General features: G+C 47.8%; 1 protein-coding gene across 1 annotated transcript in view; it reads right to left on the bottom strand.

Annotated features, from left to right (window-relative positions):
* Positions 1-4695, bottom strand: part of DZIP1L (DAZ interacting zinc finger protein 1 like) — a 390767-nt gene extending 386072 nt beyond the window's left edge. Inside the window, exon 1 of the mRNA XM_069213556.1 lies at positions 4362-4695. The gene's annotated coding sequence lies outside the window, so the exon portion shown is untranslated. The remainder of the gene's footprint in view (positions 1-4361) is intronic.
* Positions 4696-20696: the final 16001 nt, after the last annotated feature.

Raw genomic sequence — 20696 nt, forward strand, 5'->3', positions numbered from 1 at the left:
AAGTAGGCACATTAACCCACATTTGTACAGTTAGAAGGGCCAGTATGTGGAGGTGTCTTTAAAGGAGAGGTTTTGTATACCCTGCTCTATGAACCAATAAACTGATTGGGCTCTAACATTTTTTTGTGATCCTGGTGCAGATTTGACCAGAACGGTGGAGCCCTGATCCTCTACTAGTGTGTAAAATATCCATGTGTAATGCTATTCGTATTTAACCACCAGCTCCATCTTGACCACTGTCTCCATTTTGTGTTCTGCTTATCTTCACACACTGTTAGGTATTTTTGTGCACACAGCTTGTGCAACGTTTTCGCTCTTTCTAACTAAAGGATGGGTACATAACATGGAGGAGTGAAGAGTAGTGATGACAGAATGTACCAGGCTGAGAATGTTTATGGTAGGGCAGGGAACAGCTCGGTCTTAGAAAAACACTGTGAGAGTTGGCCAGTCTCACTAGTGCTCCTTTCCAACACCGACCTGGTGCAGCCAGAGTTTGAAGAACATCTTCCAGTATGGGAGGGGGGAGTTTCTAGAATTCTCCTCTCCAGTTTGTATAAGGTATTTTCTCTCTTTCGGCAGTCGTCTGGGTTCTCAACTTGAAGTAGGCAAAGAGATGATGTCACTGTCAAGCCCCATGTAGATGCATTTTTAATTCTTATTTTTAGCTTTGCGTTGTGAGTGAATATATAATCACTACATAAGTAGAAATATTATCCATGATTAAAGTAGTGTATTTTTATTGTTTGTGTCTAGGATCATTATTATTCTACTGCTGTGATCATTTTCAGAATTGTACCTGTGTTGCTGCATTTGACCTACATGCTTTCCCTGTATGAGCCTTAAGAAGTGCCTTAATAAAATGTATTATTGCTGCATTGTTGGCATTCCTTTCTTTTGGTATTTTATCAGTCTGAAGTATAGCAAAACACCTTGTTAGTTAACTGCCTTCTGCAGGAATCTTTGTGTAACCTGCACCAGTTCTCAGCCTCAAATACTAGTCAGAACAATGTTTATCCTTGTGAGGTAAATAGAACAAGACCCTTTGATTTTGGATAGCTACACTATCATCTAAGTGAAAATAATTCAGTTCTTGAGATACCCTGTACACACTGACCGATTTCTACTGCAGGTGAATCCTTGCAATACCCACTGTTACATATAATAAACCAGATCATGTGGTTGGAGTCATTCAGACTGAAACTCATCTAACTCTTGGCCTTTCACCTTAAACTACCAAAACAAATAGCATTTTTGCAAGCTGCGATTGTCTGGAGAACCCTTATCACAAGAATTAAATAGTAGTGCAAGTAAACAGTGTGCAGAATGGGAGGAGGGCCAGTACGAACAATAATAGGGAAGAGACAACATGGACAATGGCAGGAAGAAGCAACACGGACAGTGGGAGCAACATGAGAAGAAGCATCATGGAGGAAGCAGACAGAATCAGCACGGGGAAGAAGAAAGAAAATGAGAGGTGGGAGGGAAGAAGCAACATGGGAAAAAGAAGGAAGTAACATGGGGACAAGAAAGAAAATAAGAGGTATGATGGAAAAAGCAACAGAGGCAACAGGTTGGTGGAAGAGAAGAAGCAACAAGGACAGTAGGAGGGTGGGAGGTGGGTAAGAAGAAGCAGCACAAGAAAAACAACAATGGGGAAGAAATACTTAGTCTGTGCACCAACAAAAGAAGAAGTGAAAACAATTAGAAGGTAGCAAATAAAAGTGGTAATGCAGCCGGACCGGTCCATTGCTCACCATTTGCTGGCTTCAAGACCCTTTTAGTAAATAATATGCCTCGCAAGTGAGAACACATGCACTACTGCATGAATTGTCTCAGGCAAGACCTAAAACAAGTAAATGTATAATTATTTTATAGTGACAAAAAAAACAGAGGTTTCAGTAGATGCTGAAGTTACATATGCGGCAGGTTACAACATATAAGGAATAAAATCTAAAAACTACTTAAACATCACAAAATAATATTGAAACACTCTATAAAATACCTTAATCCTTCCTAGATTATGTTGGAAGGTGTATACTGTAACTGTGATAATCATTCACAGTTGAATAAGCATTTTGTATAGCACCATTTTGCTATTTTCAGAAGTCCCTTAACTGATGTATTTTAGTACAGCATGATACATGTTTTACAACTAATGGTGTGCACCCACTGTACCCTTACGTAATGATGAAATCTGTATTTTAAATGAGTGGCTAAGCAGAGCAGTGGGGTGCACAGTATGGTGCCCTTGTCTGTTTAATGTAGGCCACTGCAGTATTGTTTTCGAGGGTGAATAAAGCACGTATATGCTCAGATCAGTTGGTAAACGTTAAGTACCATTCACACAACTGCAACGCCGTTCAGGTTTAGAAAACACACTTATATCGAAACACCAGCACCTCAAGCATACTAATACTTCTTGCATTAAGAGGCTGATGGGAAAGCTAGACTTGCCACCTCAAGAATTAAGGTTACTAGAGGCTAGAACGGCCAAAAAAACAATGTTGCTGGTATTTAGCACCTTAATGGTGCACACAAAATAAAACTGGATGACATCAATAGTGATGAAGAAAGACATGGGCCCAAAAGAAATGGGTTATGGTAGGTATCATACGCATCCACACCAAGAGTTATCTGCAAGTTATTATTTCTTCTTGGTCGAATTGAAAAATGTCCATACAGGACACTACACAAGGATTCAGCTGTGGCTATTTGGGTGAACTAATACTGAAATGTGCCTATAAGGCTGTGGCCAAGAGGTAGTAAGTTGATAGGAACAAGGAGAAGACACTGGGGTTCCCCTACCAAGGAGAGAGATAGCACTATCAAGGGGCAGCCTATCATCACCAGCCACTGAAGAATGGACCGCAATATGGACTGGTGTATGAAAAAGGACAGGGTGGAATGTAAAGGGACAATTTATAAAAATGTTGTAGGAGCTAAGAGGAACATAAGATGCTTGATTAAGGGAGGACAGCAAGTCAAGGAAAACAGGTTTGCGATGTACCATAGATTCACAAGCAACGTGATTACTCATTACAAGAATTCAAAAACTGCCCTGTAACAAATATTATCTCGATTAAAACGCTTATAAGCGTACTAGTGGATTACCATGACATTTTGCCTGCATTTGTCACGTATTGTCCCATAACTATACTATGTACACCTTGCAGACTCCTTATTTCTTTTTGCAGTGTTGTCACAAAGTTGCCTTTTGTTTAATTGAACATAAAAAAAATGAAAAACGCAATAAAATATATATATTTTTTCAAATCTATTCGTCTTATAGTCTATAAAATACTTAATCAAGTTTCACTTAACTTTGTTCTTTTGGCAAATTGGTATTTTGAGCATGGCGAGTGATGCGAGTTACAGGATGTGTTCTTGCTGTGTTTTTCACTAACCATAAATGGTAAATTTCAGTGGTCTTCTGCATTTGTGCCAGTCACAACTGTTTTTACAGTAAACATATGCGTGGGAAAAAATAATAGAAACTGTGTATTATGGTATTAGTCCGTGGTCTGCAAAACTATTCCAGGACTCAAGCAATTACATTTTAAAACGTTAATGCTGTGTAAAATGCTAAGCTGCCCAAGTATTTTCTAAAGCAGTGAAAACCAGGAAAGGGGTATTGCGCGCAATAGGAACGTGTCTATTTGTGCATATCACCATGCGCATGCTGCATCCCTGCATCTTAAAGTTCTGGCAAGCAGCAACCCTCTCCCTTCCCAAAGCCAGAAGCCCTGGAGGAGGAATATTTGGGAGATGGAAATATGTTGCTCATCGCATGTTGGTTACTGTGGTAAAAAAGTCAAAATTGGTAAAATGTAAGCACCTATCATATCAGATTAACTAAACGGATTTTTGTGGTTTTTTAACCGCTGCCATTCATCTTCGTGACCACTCATGCTGCTCCCTGGCCCTCCGAGATGAAAAATCCTGGAGCCAGGCCTGTCTCATACCCTCTTGGGTACTACTGATACCTTCCAAGATTTATAACGTGTGTGACGCTCCGCAAGCAGTGGTTGCGCCGCTGCAGTTAGTACAGTGTGTTGAATCTGCCATGTAATCCTCTTCACAGTGTAAACAGCCAGATTTTTCAGACCTACAACTGTAATTATATTCAAAGCCTGACTCTAGTGATCATCATAGTGGAAACAAATGCAAAAAAAATAAAGCATTTTTTCGCAACGCTTGCAGCATTGCCGTTCGCTCTACCAAGGTTTGATTTTAAACGAGAAGTAAACGCCATGTGTGTTTTTAAGACTTTGGGGGGGGAGGGGGGGGCACGGACCGTTACAAGCTTCACCCATGCATCGGCCTTACATTTTCTCCTATTAAACCATAAAGATTCGACGTACCTAGAAAAGCAGCGCTCGTTCCGTGATTTTTCTCAATAGGTGGGATTCCCAGAATTCTTCCGAGGGGCTGAGAAGAGGAAGAGATGTGACGTAAGCCCCTCTTCCTGTCTGGCTAAAAAGAAATGGAAGGAGGCAATCCAATCCAGTCTGTGCAGGGGCGGCTTCCGTCGTAAAAAAATAAATATATATAACATAACACAGACGGCTGCTTGTCGGTAACTGCCTGGTCTTGCAAGGGAGGCGTGTTAGATTTACTCTGCAGTCTCCCTGCAGCCAGTACCACGGCTTCCCTGTGAGTGCGTCGGTCTGCTGGATTTCCTCGCTTGGATCAACTGAGACTCTGACTCAGTGATGCGTTGAAGCCACGCCGTTGCTGGGGCAACCGGGAGAATGCTATCCAAGAGAGCATGCTGCTCGGGAGATAAGGCAGGGGTTTGTTTATTGTGCCCTTTAAACCTTACAGTTGGTTGTTTCTTCCGGATACTCGGTGTACTATTGTCAACATGCAGGAGTCTGTTAGGATCCGAGAAATGCCGTTGGGTGACCTATGAAATGAACGCAACATTTCCCTAACTTTATAAGAGAACTGGTTTTAAAAGGATATTGCTGCTTAAAAAGGGACGAGCATTCCTGTAATTCCTGTCATTTCCGTGCCTGCATGGGCCTTCTCCCTATTTTCTTACTTTGTTCCTGAAAAGAAAAAGTAAAACACTATGGCCCTCATTACAACCCTGGCGGTCGGTGTTAAAGCGGTGGTAAGACGGCAAACAGGCCGGCGGTAAAAAAAAAAAAAGGAATTATGCCCGTGGCAGAAACCGCCAACATAGTCAGCCACTTTAACACTCTGACCACCACGGCGGTAGAAACAAACAGCATGGGGGTCACCGCCAACAGACAGGCGGAAGACAATGTACCGCCCACACCATTATGAGAGGCCAATCCGCCACCTTTTCCGGGGCGGATTTAACGCGAACAAAAACACGGCGGAAACAGGACTTGGAAGGGAAAACTCTCACCTCTACACACCCCACGAGGAACCAGGACGCCATGGAGCTGGAACTCCAAATTCTACCTGCCATTCTCTTCCTGCTCCTCTACCAGGAGAACGACTGTAGGAGGCTGGACTGGCTTGTAGTGGGTACCAAGGGGTACTTACATCTTGCACCAGGCACAGGTATCCCTTATTAGTGTATAGGGTGTCTAGTAGCTTAGGCTGATAGATAATGGTAGCTTAGCAGAGCAGCTTGAACTAGGAGACGAGTGAAGCTCCTACAGTACCACTAGTGTCACTTGCACAATATCATAAGAAAACACAATACACAGATATACTAAAAATAAAGGTACTTTATTTTTATGACAATATGCCAAAGTATCTCAGTGAGTACCCTCAGTATGAGGATAGCAAATATACACAAGATATATGTACACAATACCAAAAATATGCAGTATAGCAATAGAAAACAGTGCAAACAATGTATAGTTCCAATAGGATGCAATGGGGGCACATAGGGATAGGGGCAACACAAACCATATACTCCAAAAGTGGAATGCGAACCACAAATGGACCCCAAACCTATGTGACCTTGTAGAGGGTCGCTGGGACTGTAAGAAAACAGTGAGGGTTAGAAAAATAGCCCACCCCAAGACCCTGAAAAGTGAGTGCAAAGTGCACTGAAGTTCCCCAAAGAGCACAGAAGTCGTGATAGGGGAATTCTGCAGGAAAGACCAACACCAGCAATGCAACAATGATGGATTTCCAGACTAGAGTACCTGTGGAACAAGGGGACCAAGTCCAAAAGTCACGATCAAGTCGAGAGTAGGCAGATGCCCAGGAAATTCCAGCTGTGGGTGCAAAGAAGCTGCTACTGGACAGTAGAAGCTGAGGATTCTGCAGGAACAACAAGGGCTAGAAACTTCCCCTTTGGAGGATGGATGTCCCACGTCGTGAAGAGTCGTGCAGAAGTGTTTTCCTGCGGAAAGACCGTAAACAAGCCTTGCTAGCTGCAAAGCTCACAGTTAGGGTTTTTGGATGCTGCTGTGGCCCAGGAGGGACCAGGATGTCACCAATTGCGTGAGGGGACAGAGGGGGCGTCCAGCAAGACAAGGAGCCCTCTCAGAAGCAGGCAGCACCCGGAGAAGTGCCAGAACAGGCACTACGAAGTGGAGTGAAACGGTGCTCACCCGAAGGTGCACAAGAGAGTCCCACGCCGCCGGAGGACAACTAAGGAGGTCGTGCAATGCAGGTTAGAGTGCCGTGGACCCAGGCTTGGCTGTGCACAAAGGAAATCCTGGAAAAGTGCACAGGAGCCGGAGTAGCTGCAAAACACGCGGTTCCCAGCAATGCAGTCTAGCATGGGGAGGCAAGGACTTACCTGCACCAAACTTGGACTGAAGAGTCACTGGACTGTGGGAGTTACTTGGACAGAGTTGCTGAGTTCAAGGGACCTCGCTCGTCGTGCTGAGAGGAGACCCAGAGGACCGGTGATGCAGTTCTTTGGTGCCTGCGGTTGCAGGGGGAAGATTCCGTCGACCCACTGGAGATTTCTTTGGAGCTTCTAGTGCAGAGAGGAGGCAGACTACCCCCACAGCATGCACCACCAGGAAAACAGTCGAGAAGGCGGCAGGATCAGCGTTACAAGGTCGCAGTAGTCGTCTTAGCTACTTTGTTGCAGTTTTGCAGGCTTCCAGTGTGGTCAGCAGTCGATTCCTTGGCAGAAGGTGAAGAGAGAGATGCAGAGGAACTCTGATGAGCTCTTGCATTCGTTATCTAAGGAATTCCCCAAAGCAGAGACCCTAAATAGCCAGAAAAGAGGGTTTGGCTACTTAGGAGAAAGGATAGGCTAGCAACACCTGAAGGAGCCTATCAGAAGGAGTCTCTGACGTCACCTGCTGGCCCTGGCCTCTCAGAGCAGTCCAGTGTGCCAGCAGCACCTCGGTTTCCAAGATGGCAGAGGTCTGGAGCACACTGGAGGAGCTCTGGGCACCTCCCAGGGGAGGTGCAGGTCAGGGGAGTGGTCACTCCCCTTTCCTTTGTCCAGTTTCGCGCCAGAGCAGGGCTGACGGGTCCCTTAACCGGTGTAGACTGGCTTATGCAGAAATGGGCACCATATGTGCCCATGAAAGCATTTCCAGAGGCTGGGGGAGGCTACTCCTCCCCTGCCTTAACACCTTTTTCCAAAGGGAGAGGGTGTAACACCCTCTCTCTGAGGAAGTCCTTTGTTCTGCCTTCCTGGGCCAAGCCTGGCTGGACCCCAGGAGGGCAGAAACCTGTCTGAGGGGTTGGCAGCAGCAGCAGCTGCAGTGAAACCCCTGAAAAGGCAGTTTGGCAGTACCCGGGTCTGTGCTAGAGACCCATGGGATCATGGGATTGTGCCAACAATGCCAGGATGGCATTGAGGGGGCAATTCCATGATCATAGACATGTTACATGGCCATATTCGGAGTTACCATTGTGAAGCTATACATAGGTAGTGACCTATGTATAGTGCACACGTGTAATGGTGCCCCGTACTCACAAAGTCCGGGGAATTTGCTCTGAACCATGTGGGGGCACCTTGGCTAGTGCCAGGGTGCCCACACACTAAGTAACTTTGCACCTAACCTTTACCAGGTAAAGGTTAGACATATAGGTGACTTATAAGTTACTTAAGTGCAGTGGTAAATGGCTGTGAAATAACGTGGACGTTATTTCACTCAGGCTGCAGTGGCAGGCCTGTGTAAGAATTGTTAGAGCTCCCTATGGGTGGCAAAAGAAATGCTGCAGCCCATAGGGAGCTCCTGGAACCCCAATACCCTGGGTACCTCAGTACCATATACTAGGGAATTATAAGGGTGTTCCAGTATGCCAATGTAAATTGGTGAAATTGGTCACTAGCCTGTTAGTGACAATTTGGAAAGAAATGAGAGAGCATAACCACTGAGGTTCTGGATAGCAGAGCCTCAGTGAGACAGTTAGTCATAACACAGGTAACACATACAGGGCACACTTATGAGCACTGGGGCCCTGGCTGGCAGGGTCCCAGTGACACATACAACTAAAACAACATATATACAGCGAAACATTTGGGTAACATGCCAGGCAAGATGGTACTTTCCTACACAACCCCCCCCCCAAATGTAGATCAATAAGACTAGTCATTACCTGATGGGTCTTCATTGTCTAAGTGGAAATATCTGGAGAGTCCATCTGCATTGGAGTGGGTACTCCCAGGTCTATGTTCCACTGTATAGTCCATTCCCTGTAGGGATATGGACCACCTCAACGATTTAGGATTTTCACCTTTCATTTGTTTTAGCCAAAGTAGAGGTTTGTGGTCTGTCTGAACAATGAAGTGAGTGCCAAACAGGTATGGCCTCAACTTCTTCAGTGCCCAGACCACAGCAAAGGCCTCCCTCTCTATGGCAGACCAACGCTTTTCTCTAGGGGTCAACCTCCTGCTGATAAAAGCAACAGGTTGATCCTGGCCCTCAGAATTAAGTTGTGATAAGACTGCCCCTACCCCTAATTCAGATGCATCAATTTGGACAATGAATTTCTTGGAGTAACAGGGGCTTTTCAGGACAGGTGCAGAGTACATGGCCTGCTTCAGCTCATCAAAAGCTTTCTGACAGTTTGCTGTCCATAATACCTTCTTAGGCATTTTTTTTAGATGTGAGGTCATTAAGAGGGGCTGCAATGGAGCCATAGTTCTTTATGAACCTCCTATAGTACCCAGTGAGGCCTAAAAAGGCTCTCACTTGAGTCTGAGTAGTAGGGGGAACCCAATCTATAATAGTTTGGATTTTCCCCTGAAGTGGTGCAATCTGTTCTGCACCTACCAGGTGTCCCAGATAAACCACCTTTCCCTGCCCTATCTGGCACTTTGAAGCCTTGATAGTGAGGCCTGCCTTTTGCAGGGCCGCCAAAACTTTCCATAGGTGGACCAGGTGATCATCCCAGCTGGAGCTAAAGACAGCTATATCGTCTAGATATGCTGCACTAAAAGCTTCCAGCCCTTGCAGGACTGTGTTCACCAACCTTTGAAAAGTGGCAGGTGCATTTTTCAATCCAAAAGGCATTACTGTGAATTGGTAATGGCCTCCAATGGTTGAAAATGCAGTTTTTGCTTTTGCATCTTCTGATAATTTGATCTGCCAATACCCTGCAGTCAAATCAAAAGTTCTTAGATACTTGGCAGATGCCAGTGTATCTATTAGCTCATCTGCCCTGGGTATAGGGTGAGCATCAGTTTTGGTTACCTGGTTGAGACCTCTGTAGTCTACACAAAACTGCATTTCCTTCTTTCCATCCTTGGAATGAGGTTTTGGTACAAGTACCACAGGAGAGGCCCATGGACTTTCAGAGTGCTCAACCACTCCCAGTTCAAGCATTTTCTGCACCTCTTGCTTTATGCAGTCTCGGACATGGTCAGGCTGCCTATAGATCTTACTTTTGACAGGCAAGCTGTCTCCAGTATCTATAGTGTGCTCACACCAAGAAGTGGTACCTGGCACAGTAGAGAAGAGTTCAGAAAACTGACCCAGGAGATTTATGCAGTGGTCTTTCTGCTCAGCAGTAAGACAATCTGCCAGTACTACCCCTTCCACTAGAGCATCTTGTTCTGTGGAAGAGAAGAGATCAGGGAGAGGGTCACTCTCTTCTTCATGTCCCTCATCAGTTGCCATGAGCAGGGTGAGATCAGCCCTGTCATAGTAGGGTTTAAGGCGATTGACATGGAGCACCCTAAGGGGACTCCTGGCAGTGCCTAGGTCAACTAAGTAGGTGACTTCACCCTTCTTTTCAACAATTATGTGGGGTCCACTCCATTTGTCTTGGAGTGCTCTTGGGGCCACAGGCTCCAAGACCCACACTTTCTGCCCTGGTTGGTACTGAACCAAAACAGCCTTCTGGTCATGCCATTGCTTTTGGAGCTCTTGGCTGGCCTGAAGGTTTTTACTGGCCTTTTTCATGTACTCAGCCATCCTAGATCTTAGGCCAAGTACATAGTCCACTATGTCTTGCTTTGGAGCTTTTAAAGGTTGTTTCCAACCCTCCTTAACAAGTGTTAGAGGACCTCTCACAGGGTGTCCAAATAGGAGTTCAAAGGGGCTGAAGCCCACTCCTTTTTGGGGTACCTCCCTGTAAGCAAAAAGGAGGCAAGGTAACAGGATATCCCATCTCCTGCGGAGTTTTTCAGGGAGTCCCATAATCATGCCTTTGAGAGTTTTGTTAAATCTCTCCACCAGTCCATTTGTTTGTGGATGATAGGGTGTGGGGAACTTGTATGGCACACCACACTCCTTCCACATGGCCTTTAAGTAAGCAGACATGAAATTGCTTCCCCTGTCTGATACCACCTCTTTTGGGAAGCCCACCCTGGAAAAGATTCCCAGGAGGGCCTTTGCCACTGCAGGAGCTGTAGTGGTCCTTAGAGGAATTGCTTCAGGATATCTGGTCCACTACCACCAAGATAAACCTATTGCCTGAAGCAGTAGGAGGGTCAAGGGGGCCAACTATGTCAACCCCTACCCTTTCAAAGGGAACCCCAACCACAGGCAGTGGAATAAGGGGTGCCTTTGGGGTGCCACCTGTCTTGCCACTGGCTTGACAGGTTTCACAGGACTTACAAAATGTCTTTGTGTCCTCTGACATTCTAGGCCAATGAAAAAAGGGAACAAGCCTGTCCCAAGTTTTCATTTGCCCCAAATGTCCAGGTAAGGGAATGTCGTGGGCTAGAGTTAGGAGGAACTTTCTGTACTCCTGAGGAATCACCAATCTCCTGGCAGCACCAGGTTTTGGATCCCTTGCTTCAGTGTACAAGAGGTTGTCCTCCCAGTAAACTCTGTGAGAGTCACTGACATCCCCATTTGCTTGTTTGACAGCTTGCTGCCTTAGACCCTCTAGTGTGGGACAGGTATGCTGTGCCACACTCAGCTCCTCCCTGGCAGCCCCCCTTCACCCAAAAGCTCAGCAGTGTCTGCTTCCAGCTCCTCTGGTGTAGGTTCTGCACAGGGTGGAAATTCTTCTTCCTCTGAATTAGAATCCACTGTAGAGGGAGGGATAGTAGGTAGTGTTTTACCTTTACTAACCCTAGCTTTAGGGAGCACTTGGTCCATTCTTCCAGTATCCAAGTCACCCTGTCCTTTTTGCTTTTTGGCCTGAGCCCTGGTCAAAGCAAAAAATATGCCCTGGAATGCCCAGCATTGCTGCATGAGCCTCCAACTCCACTTCTGCCCAAGCTGATGTCTCTAAATCATTCCCTAATAGACAGTCTACAGGTAAATCTGATGGAACCACAACTTTCTTTGGGCCAGTAACCCCCCCCCCAGTTGAAATTCACAACAGCCATGGGGTGGCTAAGGGTGTTGTTATGAGCATTGGTTACTTGGTACTAGTGACCAAGTAGGTGTTGTTCAGGGTGGACCAGTTTCTCTATTACCATTGTAACACTGGCACCTGTGTCCCTGTAGGCCTGAACCTCAACACCATTTATTAGGGGTAGTTGCTTGTACTTATCCATGTTAAGGGGACAAGCAACCAAGGTGGCTAAATCAATAGCCCCCTCAGATACTAACACAGCCTCTGTGGTCTCCCTAATCAGACCAACCCCAACTAAGTTACCAAAAGTGCGCCCAGCTACTCCCTTGGATTGGCTATTAGTAGGTTTGCTCCCACCACCACTGCTATTACTAGGGGCACTAGGTGTAGCAGCAGGGGTTGTAGTGGTAGGAGGCTTGGTGCTTTTCTTTGGACAACTGGGATCTGTTGTCCAATGGCCTTTTATTTTACATAAATAGCACCATGGTTTCTTTTCTTTGTTTTGATTTGAAGAGGATTTGGGCCCACCACCCCCCCAGAGTGTTTTTGTGGGCCTGATGAAGACTCATTTTTAGATTTGTCCCCACCCTTGTCAGAAGACTTACCATCCTTCTTCTTGCCATCTTTGTCACTCCCTGTATGACCTTTTCTGTTCACCCTTGTTCTGACCCATTTGTCTGACCCATTTGTCTGCCTTCTTTCCCAATTCTTGGGGAGAGGTCAGATCAGAGTCCACCAAGTACTGGTGCAACAAATCAGACACACAATTATTAAGAATATGCTCTCTCAGGATTAAGTTATACAGGCTTTCATAATCAGTAACTTTCCTGCCATGTAACCACCCCTCCAAGGCCTTCACTGAATGGTCAACAAAGTCTACCCAGTCTTGTGAAGACTACTTTTTGGTCTCTCTGAACTTCATCCTGTACTGTTTAGTGGTTAAGCCATAACCATCCAGGAGTGCATTCTTAAGAACTGCAAAATTATTGGCATCACTTTCTTTTACAGTAAAGAGCCTATCCCTACCCTTTCCACTAAATGATAGCCATAGGATAGCAGCCCACTGCCTTTGAGGGACATCCTTTACAACACAGGCCCTCTCAAGTGCAGCAAACCACTTGTTAATGTCATCCCCCTCCTTGTAAGGGGGAACTATCTTGTGCGGATTCCTTGAATCATGCTCTCTTGCAGGATGACTATGGGGAATACTGCTGCTGCCACCATGGGTGTCTAACCCAATTTTCTGTCTTTCTCTTTCTATCTCTAAGGACTGCCTATCTAAATCCAGCTGTTGCTTCTTGAGCTTCAGCCTGGATTCTTCCACTCTCAATCTATTGAGTTCCCTTTCTAACACTCTGTCATCAGGGTGGGTGGGTGGGGCATGCCTTGAAAGAGAAGTATGGTGAGAATGAACAGAAGGAGACCTGTCCCCAACAGATGGCACTCTAACAACCTGGCTAACAGAAATAGCACTTCTACTATGATGAGAAGGAATACTCTTACTGTGATGTGAGGCAACACTATTACTATGATGTGACTCTACATCAGTACCAGCTATGCTAGGTGGTCTGCTAATGGGCAGGCTTGGAAGTTTCCCTTCTAAATCCTTTGCTAGGTGTGCCCCAGGGTCAGATTGGGAACCATCAGCTAATTTCTCAACAGAAGTGCCAACTCTGGTCTTATCTTGTTCAATGAGCATATTAACCAACAGTTCTCTAGATGGATTCTTCCCTACCCCTAAACCTCTTTCAATGCAGAGACTCCTTGCTCCTTTCCAGCTAAGGTGATCATAAGCAAGTTTGGACAGATCAACAGTTTGGCCTGTACCAGACATTTTAGAAAGTGTTTAAGGGATAGAAAAAGCGAGAAAAAGTTTTCAGAACTTTTTAAAACACAGAAAAAAAACTTTAAAAACTTTTAAAGAACTTTTTAGAAAGTTTAGAGGTACTTTTCAGCACTTAGAAAAGAAGTGATAGGAGAAAAGCAAAACTTTTTGGTTAGGTGTACATACACTGAACTTGTTTTGTATATTTTTCTCTTATGAAAAGTACAATGACAAAAGTGGTAAGTAGTTGCAAAGTACTTATCCCACCGCTGCACAACCAATGTAGGAGGCTGGACTGGCTTGTAGTGGGTACCAAGGGGTACTTACACCTTGCACCAGGCCCAGGTATCCCTTATTAGTGTATAGGGTGTCTAGCAACTTAGGCTGATAGATAATGGTAGCTTAGCAGAGCAGCTTAGGCTGAACTAGGAGACGAGTGAAGCTCCTACAGTACCACTAGTGTCACTTGCACAATATCATAAGAAAACACAATACACAGATATACTAAAAATAAAGGTACTTTATTTTTATGACAATATGCCAAAGTATCTCAGTGAGTACCCTCAGTGAGAGGATAGCAAATATACACAAGATATATGTACACAATACCAAAAATATGCAGTATAGCAATAGAAAACAGTGCAAACAATGTATAGTTACAATAGGATGCAATGGGGGCACATAGGGATAGGGGCAACACAAACCATATACTCCAAAAGTGGAATGCGAACCACGAATGGACCCCAAACCTATGTGACCTTGTAGAGGGTCGCTGGGACTGTAAGAAAACAGTGAGGGTTAGAAAAATAGCCCACCCCAAGACCCTGAAAAGTGAGTGCAAAGTGCACTTAAGTTCCCCAAAGAGCACAGAAGTCGAGATAGGGGAATTCTGCAGGAAAGACCAACACCATCAATGCAACAACGATGGATTTCCAGACTAGAGTACCTGCGGAACAAGGGGACCAAGTCCAAAAGTCACGATCAAGTCGAGAGTGGGCAGATGCCCAGGAAATGCCAGCTGTGGGTGCAAAGAAGCTGCTACTGGACAGTAGAAGCTGAGGATTCTGCAGGAACTACAAGGGCTAGAAACTTCCCCTTTGGAGGATGGATGTCCCACGTCGTGAAGAGTCGTGCAGAAGTGTTTTACTGCGGAAAGACCGTAAATAAGCCTTGCTAGCTGCAAAGCTCGCGGTTAGGGTGTTTGGATGCTGGTGTGGCCCAGGAGGGACCAGGATGTCACCAATTGCGTGAGGGGACAGAGGGGGCGTCCAGCAAGACAAGGAGCCCTCTCAGAAGCAGGCAGCACCCGGAGAAGTGCCGGAACAGGCACTACGAAGTGGAGTGAAACGGTGCTCACCCGAAGTTGCACAAGAGAGTCCCACGCCGCCGGAGGACAACTCAGGAGGTCGTGCAATGCAGGTTAGAGTGCCGTGGACCCAGGCTTGGCTGAGCACAAAGGAAATCCTGGAAAAGTGCACAGGAGCCGGAGTAGCTGCAAAACACGCGGTTCCCAGCAATGCAGTCTAGCGTGGGGAGGCAAGGACTTACCTCCACCAAACTTGGACTGAGAGTCACTGGACTGTGGGAGTCACTTGGACAGAGTTGCTGAGTTCAAGGGACCTCGCTCGTCGTGCTGAGAGGAGACCCAGAGGACCGGTGATGCAGTTCTTTGGTGCCTGCGGTTGCAGGGGGAAGATTTCGTCGACCCACAGGAGATTTCTTCGGAGCTTCTAGTGCAGAGAGGAGGCAGACTACCCCCACAGCATGCACCACCAGGAAAACAGTCGAGAAGGCGGCAGGATCAGCGTTACAAGGTCGCAGTAGTCGTCTTAGCTACTTTGTCGCTGTTTTGCAGGCTTCCAGCGCGGTCAGCAGTCGATTCCTTGGCAGAAGGTGAACAGAGAGATGCAGAGGAACTCTGATGAGCTCTTGCATTCGTTATCTAAGGAATTCCCCAAAGAAGAGACCCTAAATAGCCAGAAAAGAGGGTTTGGCTACTTAGGAGAGAGGATAGGCTAGCAACACCTGAAGGAGCCTATCAGAAGGAGTCTCTGACGTCACCTGCTGGCCCTGGCCACTCAGAGCAGTCCAGTGTGCCAGCAGCACCTCGGTTTCCAAGATGGCAGAGGTCTGGAGCACACTGGAGGAGCTCTGGGCACCTCCCAGGGGAGGTGCAGGTCAGGGGAGTGGTCACTCCCCTTTCCTTTGTCCAGTTTCGCGCCAGAGCAGGGCTGAGGGGTCCACGAACCGGTGTAGACTGGCTTATGCAGACATGGGCACCATCTGTGCCCATGAAAGCATTTCCAGAGGCTGGGGGAGGCTACTTCTCCCCTGGCTTAACACCTTTTTCCAAAGGGAGAGGGTGTAACACCCTCTCCCTGAGGAAGTCCTTTGTCCTGCCTTCCTGGGCCAGGGCTGCCTGGAGCCCAGGAGGGCAGAAACCTGTCTGAGGGGTTAGCAGCAGCTGCAGTGGAGACCCCTGAAAGGCTGTTTGGCAGTACCCAGGTTCTCTGCTAGAGACCCGGGGGATAATGGAATTGTCTCCCCAATGCCAGAATGGCATTGGGGTGACAATTCCATGGTCTTAGAAATGTTACATGGCCATGTTCGGAGTTACCATTGTGAGGCTGTACATAGGTAGTGACCTATGTACAGTGCACGCGTGTAATGCTGTCCCCGCACTCACAAAGCCCGGGGAATTTGCCCTGAACGATGTGGGGGCACCTTGGCTAGTGCCAGGGTGCCCACACACTAAGTAACTTTGCACCCAACTTTCACCAGGTGAAGGTTAGACATATAGGTGACTTATAAGTTACTTAAGTGCAGTGGTAAATGGCTGTGAAATAACGTGAACATTATTTCACTCAGGCTGCACTGGCAGACCTGTGTAAGAATTGTCAGATCTCCCTATGGGTGGCAAAAGAAATGCTGCAGCCCATAGGGATCTCCTGGAACCCCAATACCCTGGGTACCTCAGTACCATATACTAGGGAATTATATGGGTGTACCAGTATGCCAATGTAAATTGGTGAACTTGGTCACTAGCCTGTTAGTGACAAATTTGGAAAGCAGAGAGAGCATAACCACTAAGGTTCTGGTTAGCAGAGCCTCAGTGAGACAGTTAGGCATCACACAGGGAACACATACAGGGCACATACTTATGAGCACTGGGGCCCTGCCTGGCAGGGTCCCAGTGACACTTAGACCAAAACAACATATATACAGTGAAATACGAGGGTAACATGCCACGCAAGATGGTACTTTCCTACAGGGGCCTCCTGGGCAGCTTCTGTTGGAGGTGAGGGCTGCCTTGTCTCAGCTGGAGGTGAGGGCTTGTTCCCTTTCATGGCAGGAGGTGAGGGCTCCTTCCCCTTCCTGGCTGGTGGAGTGAGATCCTTCCCTTTCCTGGCTGCTAGAGTGGGATCCATACCCTTCCTGGCTGCTGGAGTAGGATCCTTCCCCCACCTGGCTGCTGGAATAGGATCCTTCCCCTTCTTGGCAGCTGGAGTGAGATTGTTCCCTTTCCTGGCTGCTTGAGTGAGATCGTTCCCCTTCCTGGCTTGTGGAGTGGGATTCTTCCCCTTCCTGGCTGGTGGAGTGGGATCCTACCCCTTCCTGGCTGCTGAAATGTGAGCCTTACCCTTCCTGGCTGGTGGAGTGGGATCCTTCACTGTCTTGCCTCCACGACTAGGAGGTGCCTCTACTGTCCCCGTGGACTGTTTGGCTGAGGTGCTGGGCTGGGTCATTGGGACCCTGCTCCTACGGGCAGGATGGCGGGAGGGAGGCAGGGAGGGAAAGGGTCAAGTTGAGCAAGGAAAAGCTTCTTAGGGACGGTGGGGCGGGATGAGGGAGGAGGGATGGAAGTGGAGGTTGAGGGAGTGGTTGTTGGAGGAGTACGTCTGCTGGACTTGGGTGCAGGTACATGGGTAGTGTGCTGATGTGAGGTGGATGGCTGTTAGGTGTCTGAGTGCCTGCATTTTGTCCTGTGGTGGGGACAGACATGGTGGGAGAGGACACAGGGGACGCGTGCACGGATGTTGTGGAGGTGACTGCCAGTGAGGTGTGTGTGCTGCTTGGTGTGGTGATGATGGTGGTGGTGGCTGTTGAAGCAGTGCATACAGGTGTGAACGTGGAAGTGACTGTGAGGGAGCTGGAGGGGGAGGAGGAGGGGAGACAGTGGAGGCTGTGGATGTGGTTGTGTGTGCAACTGTCTGGTGTTTGCGTGAGTGCTTGTAGACTGAAGTGTGGTGCCTATGTTTGACTGTGCTACTCTTATGTGTTGTCTTGTGTGCATGCTCCTCTATATGTGTGCATGGGATGGTTTGGAATTGAGGAGACTGTGACTCGGAAGTGGTAGTTGGAGGGGGGATGGTAGGAACAGGGACAATGGCTGCCATCAAGGAGGAGGCCAGAGCCTGAATCGATCACTGTTTGGCCGCCAATCCACCGTAGATGCCCTCCAGGAATGCTTTACATTGCTGCATCTGGAATGCCATCCCCTGGATGGCATTGCCTTACAGAGATGGATCTCAGGAGGTTAATAGCCTCCTCACTCAGGGCAGCAGGGCTCACTAGCACAGGGCCTGAGGTGCCTGGGCGAAGGAGACACCCACCCTCTTGGGTGAGCGGGCACGGGCAACTCAGCTGGGGTGGTCATAGCAGTGTCCACAACCACCAGGGAGCTTCCAACGGAGGAGGTATCTGAGTCAGTGTTGTCACCTCCTGTCTCCGCCGTGGTGCTCCCTTTGCCTTCCATCCCACTGGTTCCCTGGGCGTTGGTGGACTTTTACTCCTGGGTCCTGTGGGATGCAGCTCCCTCTGTCTCCCGGGCCCCTGCTCCTCCACCAGATGATGCTAACGCATACATGGACAGGATGACAGAAGAAACAAGCACTTGAAAGGCAACGGGTCTCGCGTTTGTTCGTGTTAGAGCTGATAGCGTTGTAAATTCCTAACCCGACTTTTAACTGGTAATGAAATCGGCAAAAGTGAATTTATATACTAACCGGAAAAAGTGCAATTAACTGTGTAACAGAGTCGATATTATGTAAAGCGCTCGACTTCTGCCAAGCGAGATCGCGCTGGGAAAATAGAGAAAAAGTAGTCCACGAGCCGGACGGAAAACAGCGAGCCTCGCTTGTTTTCTGTACTTGGTCGATGCACTCAAGGAGGGCTATCCACTGGAAAAGGCATGACGTATGCATGCCTTCCACTAATGAAATCAAGCAGATTCTAACAGGCAAACCCACGAACCAATGACAGACCGTGACGTGGACGGGGCTCCAAGCCCTTTTAATAACTGAAGCGTCTCGCTTAGTGAAACGCATGCGCAAGCGCATGCGACGCAGGCTCAACCCTAAAAAGGGGGGAGATAGAGAGAAAAAAAGAACACTGGGTCAATTACACAATCAAAACCAGAGTTGTCATACACAGCACCATCACACACAGGGTTCAGGATTGAGCACTATGCATTTCACTAGCATTGATTTGTCTAGATGCCACAGCAAGATGAGGGCCAAACACCGCCAACTGCACATCTCCTGGGACCCACAAAGCACTGACTGACTTGAAATGCAATCGAGCTAGGTTACCTGCATTTGCTATACACCCATTACCCTTAAGCTGGATCACGCTGCAATGTCTGGCCTGGCATTAAGGGGCACCCACTAACTCACACACACCACCCGGATCCCATGCCACTACCACTTATTGTAGTAACGCCCACTGTACTCACCTCCTTGTGGCTGCTGTGATGCCCCCAAGCGCCCATCCAGATCCGGGTAGGCTGCCGCCAGTATGCAGGCCATCAAGGGGGTCAGGTTCCGACGGGCACCCCTTCTTCGTTGGGAGGCCATACCCAGCTGGACCTCCGTGGTCTTCTGTGCCCAGCATCTCAGGTCCTCCCACCGTTTCCTGCAGTGGGTGCTCCTCCTGCTGTAGACCCCTAGGGTCTGCACATCCTTGGCGATGGCACGCCACAATCCCTTCTTTTGATGGGCCCTGACCTGAAGAGGGAATGCAGGCAGGAGGACACCATTACACATACAATCTAGCCTGTCACACATATGGCCCACAAATCCCGTTTCCATCACCGTTGGCATGCACATTGTCCAGTGCCCACCATGTACACTACCAACACACATTCCTCCTCCCCCCCGATTACACAACGCTTGCACACACATCTCCATGCATCCGTCCCACAAGCATTGTGCCCAGGGTGTACTCACCTGTTGGTCTGGAGGCCCATACAGAAGTCCATACTGGGGTAGGACCTTATCCACCAGTCGCTCCTAATCCTCCGACGTGAAGGCAGGGGCCCTTTCCCCTGTCATACGGGCCACGGCAGGTTCCAGACACAGGACACAGCAGCACACGCAGTGGAGGTGTTGCCCTGTGGAAAGTCAGGAATCAAGAGAGGTTATAGTCAGAAAATGGCGGTACACCCTCACTGCCGCCGGTGATCCTCATTGGATACTGTACTCCATAGAGCCCCATTTTAGCCAATGTGGAATAGCACGGTGATGCAAGACCGCCTTCCGCCATAACGCCCAACGCTGGCAGAGTTACATCACTTCAACCGATCCCTACATACAGGACAGGCGGTCGCCATGTTATAGTGCTGGTACACAATTTGAAATTGAAAACTGCGTCATTGCTGTTGATTGTACATGCATAGCCATTTACATTGTCCAGTTACATACATGCTCTATGTGCATTGAAGTGGTGGTTTCATTGTTCATTTTGTCGCTCCCTTCTCACTCTTGTGTCCCTTAGGTACCTACCATTGCGGAGGAATAGGAGGAGGAGCCAAGCCCCGTGTGCAGACCCCTTGTGGACTTGGCTACACTGGAGAACAGGCACATAATACTCACCTATAGACTGGACAGGGCCACAATCACAGAGCTGTGTACTCAATTGGAGCCTGATCTGATATCTGATATCCGTCATCCTACTGGGATCCCCCCCTCTTGTGCAAGGGCTCTCAGTGCTCCATTTCCTGGCAACTGGTTCTTTCCAAGTGACAGTGGGCTTGGCAGCAGGAATGTCACAGCCAATGTTCTCAATTGTGCAGGCAAGAGTTTGGTCTGCCCTGGTGAAACACATGTGCAGCTACATAGCTTTCCCCCAGGGGGAAGATCTGGCCACTGTGAAGGTAGGATTCTATGCAATGGGACATATACCCAATATTGTTGGGGCCATTGACGGGACACAT

Source organism: Pleurodeles waltl, chromosome 11, assembly GCF_031143425.1.
Source record: "Pleurodeles waltl isolate 20211129_DDA chromosome 11, aPleWal1.hap1.20221129, whole genome shotgun sequence".
NCBI lineage: Eukaryota > Metazoa > Chordata > Amphibia > Caudata > Salamandridae > Pleurodeles > Pleurodeles waltl.